Genomic DNA, 8,185 nt, shown 5'->3' on the forward strand with positions numbered 1-8,185 from the left:
GCCTCTCTTCTTGCAGCTTTACATCGAGTGTTTGTATCGTGATGGCACATACGTTTTCTCTCGGATTTCTCTCGGTTTGGGAGGGTAAGTTGCCTGAGATCTGCTTAATCACAACATTCATCCAAATGAATCTAAAGGAGAATAAAATGAACATCACTGGAGAGTAAAAAAAGAGAAAAGGAAAACTGGAAGAGACTAACCAAAGGGGAAAAGGAAAACCGAGCGCACAGAGCAACTCCAACATGGACGCGAGCCAGTAGATGAAGAAGCACAGGCGGCCACCAAGACAAAGTCTTGAGCAGGACAAGGGTTAAGCAGAAGCAACAACTGGGAAGTCTGAGATTGCAGGAAGAGGAGGAAGAGGGGGTCGACCAGCAGAGAAAGACCACGCCAATAAAGCACATATCCAAAGATCCAGCAGAACGGCGAGGAGAAAACGAAACACGTCCCTCCAGAATAACGACAACACCGAGATAAGCTTCAAGGGGCAAACAAAACAACTCTGGCGGAGGCCACCAACTCGCCGTCAAGTCCCAACACCGACACCACAACACCGCCTAAGACGAAGAGAAAGGCAGCGAACCGGGCGGAGACGCCTCTTTCGACAGCGGAGACGAGTCAGTGTAGCTAACCAAATCCGGATCCAAGGACGACAAGACAGTGCAACGAAGGCAGATTACATTCTTGGCAATACTGTATAGGCACTACTATGGAAAAGTGATGAAATTGGTGCTGCAGACACTACCAAGATTGGGTCGTGATGACATTTGTAGGCAAACTATTAGGACTATGTGTGTTGACAGCAGCAAGCACAAAGCGAGCTATTCTTTCACCTTTTACTAGAGAATACCCTTTATTTGCTGCTTTTAAGTGACATACTTCTAGTTTTAAGGAGGCTCCTAAAATTGTTAATCAAACATTGTAAAGAAGATTGAAAGGTAGCGAAAGAGTGACGAGCTCTCTCCTGTTCATACCCAAAAAACCCTAAACACTATTCATCTTCCCTTCCACTAGCTTGTTCTTGATTTCTGCGTTAGGGAGGGGCGTTTTCCCTCCCTAATAGATTTCCCATGCTTAATCCCATAGATCTAGTGAAAATCGAACCCTACCCCCTTCCTATTAGCCTTGATTGTAGCCTTTTACCCCTTAACCATTTTCTTCCTCCTCCCGAATCCCTAGCTCTGCACATTCAGTGGAAAGCTTGCCTTTACGCCTCCCCCTTTAACATTCTGGAATTCCCGCTTCACCTCGGCCCCTGTTTTGCAGCCCTATGGCGTTCCTCCACGGTGGTCTCCTTTGCTCGCAGACGTCAGCCCGGCTGGCGTGGCGCTAGGTGGTTGGAGTCTCTCCGTCGTTTGGACTACTTTGGCCCCTTTCCCTGCCAGGTTAGATCCCACAGTTCCTTTCTACTGCTTTCGATTTATCTGCTGCTGACTAGGAGCTCCTTAGAATGGTCTCGCCATCAGTCTGGCAACTCAGATTGGCTCCCAAAGAGCCCAGCTTTGTTGTTTCGGTGCTCTTTGGTGTTAATGTCTGAGTTGCCTTGCTGGGATCCTAGTCACTCCGACCTTATTAACGTCCTTTCTATTTCTTTTGGTGAAAACCAATCCGTCCATTTATTTTCCTTCGGTGAAAACCAATCTGTTTATGGCCAGAGCCAATTGACACCATCTACTGAAAATTCCATTCTGTCTAAGTTATCCCTCACTTTCAATACCAATAATAAGCATCTACTGAATATTAGCTCTAACCAAGTCAATTTGTATAGCAACAAAATTATTTGTGACAGATATTTGTCATATAGAAGATCTCTCTGTGACTTGCCAATCTTCCTGCTGATGGTTTTCCTTGGTAGGTATAATTATGCTAACTATCATAATAACAAGTATTATTTAAACCTAAAACCCTCTAAATTGTATACCAAAGCTATTTTATGCCCTAATTATAATACTAAATATCACATTAAGACTGCTGTGAAGCTCTCCTGCAGGTTTCCTACCTCTTTTCATAGTGGTGGCCTAATGGTTCAATTACTGCAGTTTTCGGACCTGTTATGTTGCAACTGTGACACAACCCATAATACCACTATTGCCACTCTCATTGTTCTGGTTTTTTGTTGTTGTGGTGGCTGTCATGCCCCTCACATGGTCTGCTCTGTAGGTTTGGATTGTTGTGGTGGCTTTTACGCCCCACAATTGAGGAAACTTTGTTTGTTTATCAAGCATCTTGATACAACACTTGAAAACGCCTCTGATTATTTTATCTATATTCTATTAGTTTGGATTTGGGCGCGCAGAGTTTCACAGTCTTGTGTTTTTATCTTAGTTTTGGATTTGTGTGAGGATGGTTCCTCGTTTTGTTGGAACTATGTGTACATTGATCCATTGCTATTATTAATCATGAGACTGTGTATTATCCGCCCTTCCTCCTTTGCTTTTTCTTTGGCCTAAAGCCACGTGACTATTGGCGAAAGCCCTATGAACCTTGGCGAAAGCCCCATGAATCATAGAAACTTGCATGAAACAACCCTTGAGAAAAGAATTGAAAACATGCAGCCTCCACTGAATTACACTCATGCTCAGGAAAGTTGTACCTTTGTATCAATTGAATATAGGAATGCCGATTGTACCGTTTACATATATATATACTTGATGACATATTGCAATTACAATATGAAGAATTCCCCTCATATTTGTAAAATGAATGAAAAATGGTGTATTGATCCTACGCATTTTGAATTGACTCGTAGCAAGTCTATTAGATCAAATCCATGAATATTGCATTTTGGAATTCAAGAAGTGTGCGTAGACCAACTTTTATAACGGAAATTAACTTTTTACAAAAATCTAATCACTTTGACATTTTGTGTATTGCAAAAACAAAAGTAGATAACCAACCTACTCAATTAGACATTAAAAGAATGGGTTTTGATTGCCTCTATTGGTGTCCTGCCATCAATACGAGAGGTGGTCTTTGGATCCTCCATAAACAAAATTTCAACACCAAAACACTCAAACTAGTTCTAGTAGATCAGAACGCCATTTACACAGAATTTGTTTACCAAGAAGAAAAAATCCTTCTTACTTTCATCTATGCCCCTTCCAGGGAAGAAGAAAAAAACGCTTACTGGAATACTATAGAGGAAAATATATTCAGAATCAATCTCCCTTGCATTCTTATAGGAGACTTGAATGACATAATTTCCCCCTTGGATAAATGGGAGGGATCTGACCCTTCCCCTAGACGATTTCAACGCCTTAATTACATAACTAACAATCTCGGACTCATTGACGCTAAAATTGCTGGATTCCCATTTACTTGGCGTAAAAACAAATGTCAAAATAACAATATCTTAGAAAGATTAGATCGTGTTCTCTACCACAATTCACTTGCTAACATTATGGCATCCTCCGGTTACCAAACATCATCCCTTTACTACCTCAGACCATTGCCTCATATCTATATCTATCGGAAATAAGTCAAATTCAATCAAACTCCCTTTCCGCTATGAATCTGCATGGGCAGACTCCTACTCCTACCAAAAACTAGTCCTTAAAGTTTGGAAATATAAAATGAAAGGCTCCTATATGTTTAAATTCTCCAACCAGCTCAAATTACTCAAACAATACTCTGAAGATTGGGCTAAGAGGAACGTCCACAATAACTTTGAACAACTCAAAAAAACTGGAATAAATTGGTTCACCTTTATGAAAAACTCTTACAAAACCCTCAAAACAAGTACACCAGAAAACTTATAGAAAATCATTCTCGAAAATTCAATTCTCTACTCACGTACCAAACTAAATCTCTGAAAAATAAAGCCAAAATAAACTACACTAACAATGCCGACAATAACACCAGTTACTTCCATTCAGTCGCTAAAATCCAATCATTCCGACAAGCTATCCTTAAGTTTCAATCATCTGAAGGAGATCTCCTCACCTCGCAAGAAGATATTACTAGTAGGATCACGAATGAACTCGCTATTAGATTTAAAAAAGAAATGCTTCAATCTCCGTCGAGTGAGGACATAAGTGTAATTCCTCAATTAATCACAGACTCGGATAATGATCTTTTAATAAAGAGTCCTACCAATGAATAAATTAAGAAAGCAGTGTTTGAACAACTGCTAGACAAAACCCCAGGCCCGGATGGTTTCCCTATCGACTTCTATAAAAAAATTCTGGAACATTATCCAACCCTCCCTTTTCGAGGCAATCAAAGCTTTTTTTCACTCCAAGCGTTTGCTTTCCCATTGGAACCATGCTTTCATTGCCTTAATCCCAAAAAACGAGACGCCCATAAGTATTAATCATTATCGTCCAATCAGTCTCTGCAATTCATCATATAAAATCTTGTCTAAACTACTTCTCAACAGACTTAAACCCCTGATGCCCAGACTCATTTCTAAATCCCAAAGTGCCTTTGTTGAAGGAAGTTTAATTCATGATAACATCCTTGCTGCTCACGAGATCTTTCATTCTTTCCATAACAACAACTCTAAAACTACGAAATGGATGGCCATTAAAATTGACATGGAAAAGGCTTACGATAAATTAGACTGGAATTTCCTCCTTTATGTACTTCGAGCCTTTGGTTTCTCCCAAGACTGGATTACTATAATTGAACAACTTATTACAACCTCCAAACTTTCAGTGCTTATCAATAACCAACCCGGAAGAGAATTCACCCCCTCGTGCGGAATCAGACAAGGTGACCCAATCACTTCCATTTCTCTTTATCCTAGCCATGGAATTCTTTGCTCGTTCACTCCAAAAAGTTGCGCATTCTCCTGAACGGCAGGTGGGTATCAAACTTTCTAGAAACGGCAATGTCATCCCTCTTCTTAGCTTTGCAGGCGATACCATCATATTCGCTGATGCAAATATTAAGAATATTAATTACATCAATTCTTTCCTCCAGAGTTTTTCTAGAATCAACGGTCTCAAGATTAACTTCAACAAAAGCTCCATCCAATTTTCGAAAAATGTTTCAAAGCAGTTGGCAGAAAACTTAGCCAGTATTATGAACATCCCGATAACTACGAAACTAGAAAAATACCTTGGAATCCCCATCGTTAACGGGAGAATCTGTAAACAAACTTTCGAATCATACAAGAATAATTTGAAAAAACAATTATCTAGATGGAAGGCCAATGCCCTCTCACAGGCTGGTCGTGCTGTCCTGATCAAATCTAACCTCTCAGCCAAAATGAATCATGTTATGCAATGTTTCCTTCTCCATAAAGGATTATGCGAAGAATTTGATGACATCCACAAAAGATTCTTCTGGAATAACTACGAAAGGAACTTTCACCCCCTCATCGGATGGGACAAAATCTGTAAACCGAAAAACGAAGGCGTGTTAGTTGAGCTTTAATCGTCTTGTTAAAGCTTAATCTATTTCTCTTTGTTTTGATGATAACAAACTAATATGTTTAATCTCTTAGTGTTTTTAAGCCTTCCAGGTCATTTCCATATATGTAAGGATGCGCTTAAGTCACTTAGAGATGCGCTTGACTGGTCACAGTCGCGCTTAACACCAAGCGGAGAAAGTAAGTTTCGCAAACGGTGTTTAATAAATCCATTCAAGACCAAGAAGTAAGAGTGATCGAGCTTCGAGGGCGTAGAGACGCGCTTGAATGAAGTTGAAGAGAGTTGACCACGAGGTTCCACTGAAGCTTAGGGTGCGCCCGAGCGCAGAAGAACAAATCCACACGCTATGAAGGCTGGTAAAGCGGGAGAGTGCAAGTTGTGTGCACAGGAAGGTGCGAGAAGAACTTTACACTCTTTGGGACGCTACTCCAGGGATCGCCAGCGTGACAGGAGTTTATTAGAGCTTGAAGCACACGGATTGCTTACGTGGCGTGGATCAACACATGAAGAACAAAACCAATTCACTCCAGGCCGTTGATTAATTCTGGTAAAGTGATCAAGGCACACGGATTGATGAGGTGGCACTGTGCTTAGTCTTTGTTTGTTACACGAATTGAGTTATAGGTTTAGCTTAAGGATTGTGTATAAATAGAGTACTATTGCATTCACTCTAGGGATTGCAAACCGAGAGAATATAGGAAGATAGAGAGAGCTTAAGAGATATTTCGTTTGTAATCAGAGAGTGTTGAGAGTGCCTTCTTGTTCTTCAGAGCTGACTCCAAGTATTGTAAAGAGAGAGCTTACGAGTGAGCTTCAAGTGTTGAACCGAGAGATTGCAATCCTTTCTTAATCAATACAAGTGTAGTGGTGAGTTTTATCCCGAGTCAGCTAGTGACTTAGGGTTCTCACCGTTTGGAAATTCTTGTGTGTGCAAATATAGGTGCACTTTAACAACTTAAAGCGCGCTTTATTGTCTGTCTAACCTTTTCCGCACTTAAGGACTTTAGTAAATTCATTACTAATAGTTCGTCATAGGTTAAGCGCAAGCCAAGTATTCAAAGCGCAATTGAATTCTTGTTAAGCGCAACTAAGGCTTAATGAACCTTAGTGACAGCGAACAATAGCTGATCAAACACGTGTTTTCTACAATTGTTATTAGAGCTATAGATTAGCTATTTGCACTAATCCTTTTACAGGTTCAAAGGATTCTCAAGTCTTGAATAATGGCTAGTTTCAACCTCGGCATTTCTCTCGCCAAGCCCCATGTCCTTGTTGAAGGCGAACTCGAATGGTGGCTCACAATGAAGAAGAATTACATCCAGCAGACGGACTACCAGTGCTGAAAGATTATTGAAAAGGGCAATGAAAAGATATCCGAAACTGATGACGCAAAATGGGAAGCAAAAGAGTACCAACTGATGGAGAAGAATGCTAAAGCGCGACAGCTCCTTCTTAATGCTCTTTCAAGGAAAGACATAGACAAGGTAATGTCCCTCCCCACTGCCCAAGCCATGTGGAAAGCCATCATAAACATGCACTCAGGTAGTGATGACATGAAGGAAAATCGTATCTTTGAGCTTAATCGCGTATTTTGCTCCATTCGAATGGGGGAAAATGAGCTCGTTTCTGATTATCATTCTCGGTGTCAAATCCTCTATGACAAGATGCTTTCTGCTGGAATGGAGAAGAAAGCTTGGGAGTATTCTATGACGTTCATTCATGGAGTGAACTCAAAGTATACAACCCTCAAGCAAATTCTTCTTCAGTCCAAGGAAACTCGAGAATTGCCTATCTCTGTTCTTGCAGGTAAATTCAAAGTGCAGGAAATCAAGAACAACGAGGAAAAGCACTCAGAACAAGAAACCAGAGGAATGACGCTCAAGCTCTCACGCGTCCTAAAAAAACTTGAAGATAATGATGAAGGAGAAGACGACGATGATAGAGACGTCGCTATGATGACAAAAGTTGTAAAGAAATTCTTCAAGAAACAGGGTGGTTTCAAGCAGCGCTGATCCTACCTCCAAGCAGCGCGATGTCAGGGATTTCACTTGTTTCAACTGCAACGAGAAGGGACACCTTGCTAAAGCATGTCCTCATCTAAAGGTGAATCCAAGCGCAAGCTCAAGCTCAAAACATCCCCCAAACAAGCGTTCATCATGCTTTGGGGAGAATCTGATGATGATTTGGAAGATGGAGCGCAACCTGACTTGTGCTTAATGGCTGGCGCCGCATCTGACTCAGACTCTGGCTCTGAGATTGAGGTAAATGATCTGAACCTTGACATTCTTCCCAAGCGCAATCTTATCCTTCTTTTAAAAGAGCTTATGGTTCAACATAAGTCTCTAGCAACTGATGCTAGAGCACGGCTGGTTGAACTTGATAATGCTAAGGAAGAACTGGTTGAGCTTTCCAAACATTTACATGACAAAACCACACTCCTCTCTAAATCTTGTGAACTTTGTCATGGTAAAGGGTTGGAAAGTAACTCTGTCTCAACTAAAGATGTTAAGCTTGATCAGATCATATCAAAGCTTGATGTTCTTACTAAATTAGTGGAAACAAAGTCTGTCCCTCAAACAGGCTTTGTTAAAGCTAGACCTGGATTGGGTTATGACCCCCAGGAATCTTCCTCTTCCTCCATTCCTCCTCAAGCAAGTGAGTTATCTTCTAAGATCAAATCACTTGAACAAGACCTAACTGCCTACAAGAGTGAAAACTCTCATTTGAAGAGCAGAATAAAGGTACTTGAGGACCAACCTTCAAAAACCAAAGAGTGGTTTCGTGGGGAAAAAGCGCATCATTTGTATAAG

At 40.9% G+C, this 8,185-nt stretch overlaps 1 non-coding gene across 1 annotated transcript; it reads left to right on the forward strand.

Moving 5' to 3' along the window:
• The first annotated feature begins 795 nt into the window (after positions 1 to 795).
• LOC141248388 (U5 spliceosomal RNA) lies at positions 796 to 914 on the forward strand. Its single transcript, XR_012311612.1, has one exon. It is a non-coding gene; the product is annotated as a U5 spliceosomal RNA (small nuclear RNA).
• Positions 915 to 8,185: the final 7,271 nt, after the last annotated feature.

This window comes from Phyllobates terribilis, unplaced genomic scaffold, assembly GCF_046119375.1.
Source record: "Phyllobates terribilis strain yellow unplaced genomic scaffold, ASM4611937v1 Scaffold_3656__1_contigs__length_73268, whole genome shotgun sequence".
NCBI classification, from domain to species: domain Eukaryota; kingdom Metazoa; phylum Chordata; class Amphibia; order Anura; family Dendrobatidae; genus Phyllobates; species Phyllobates terribilis.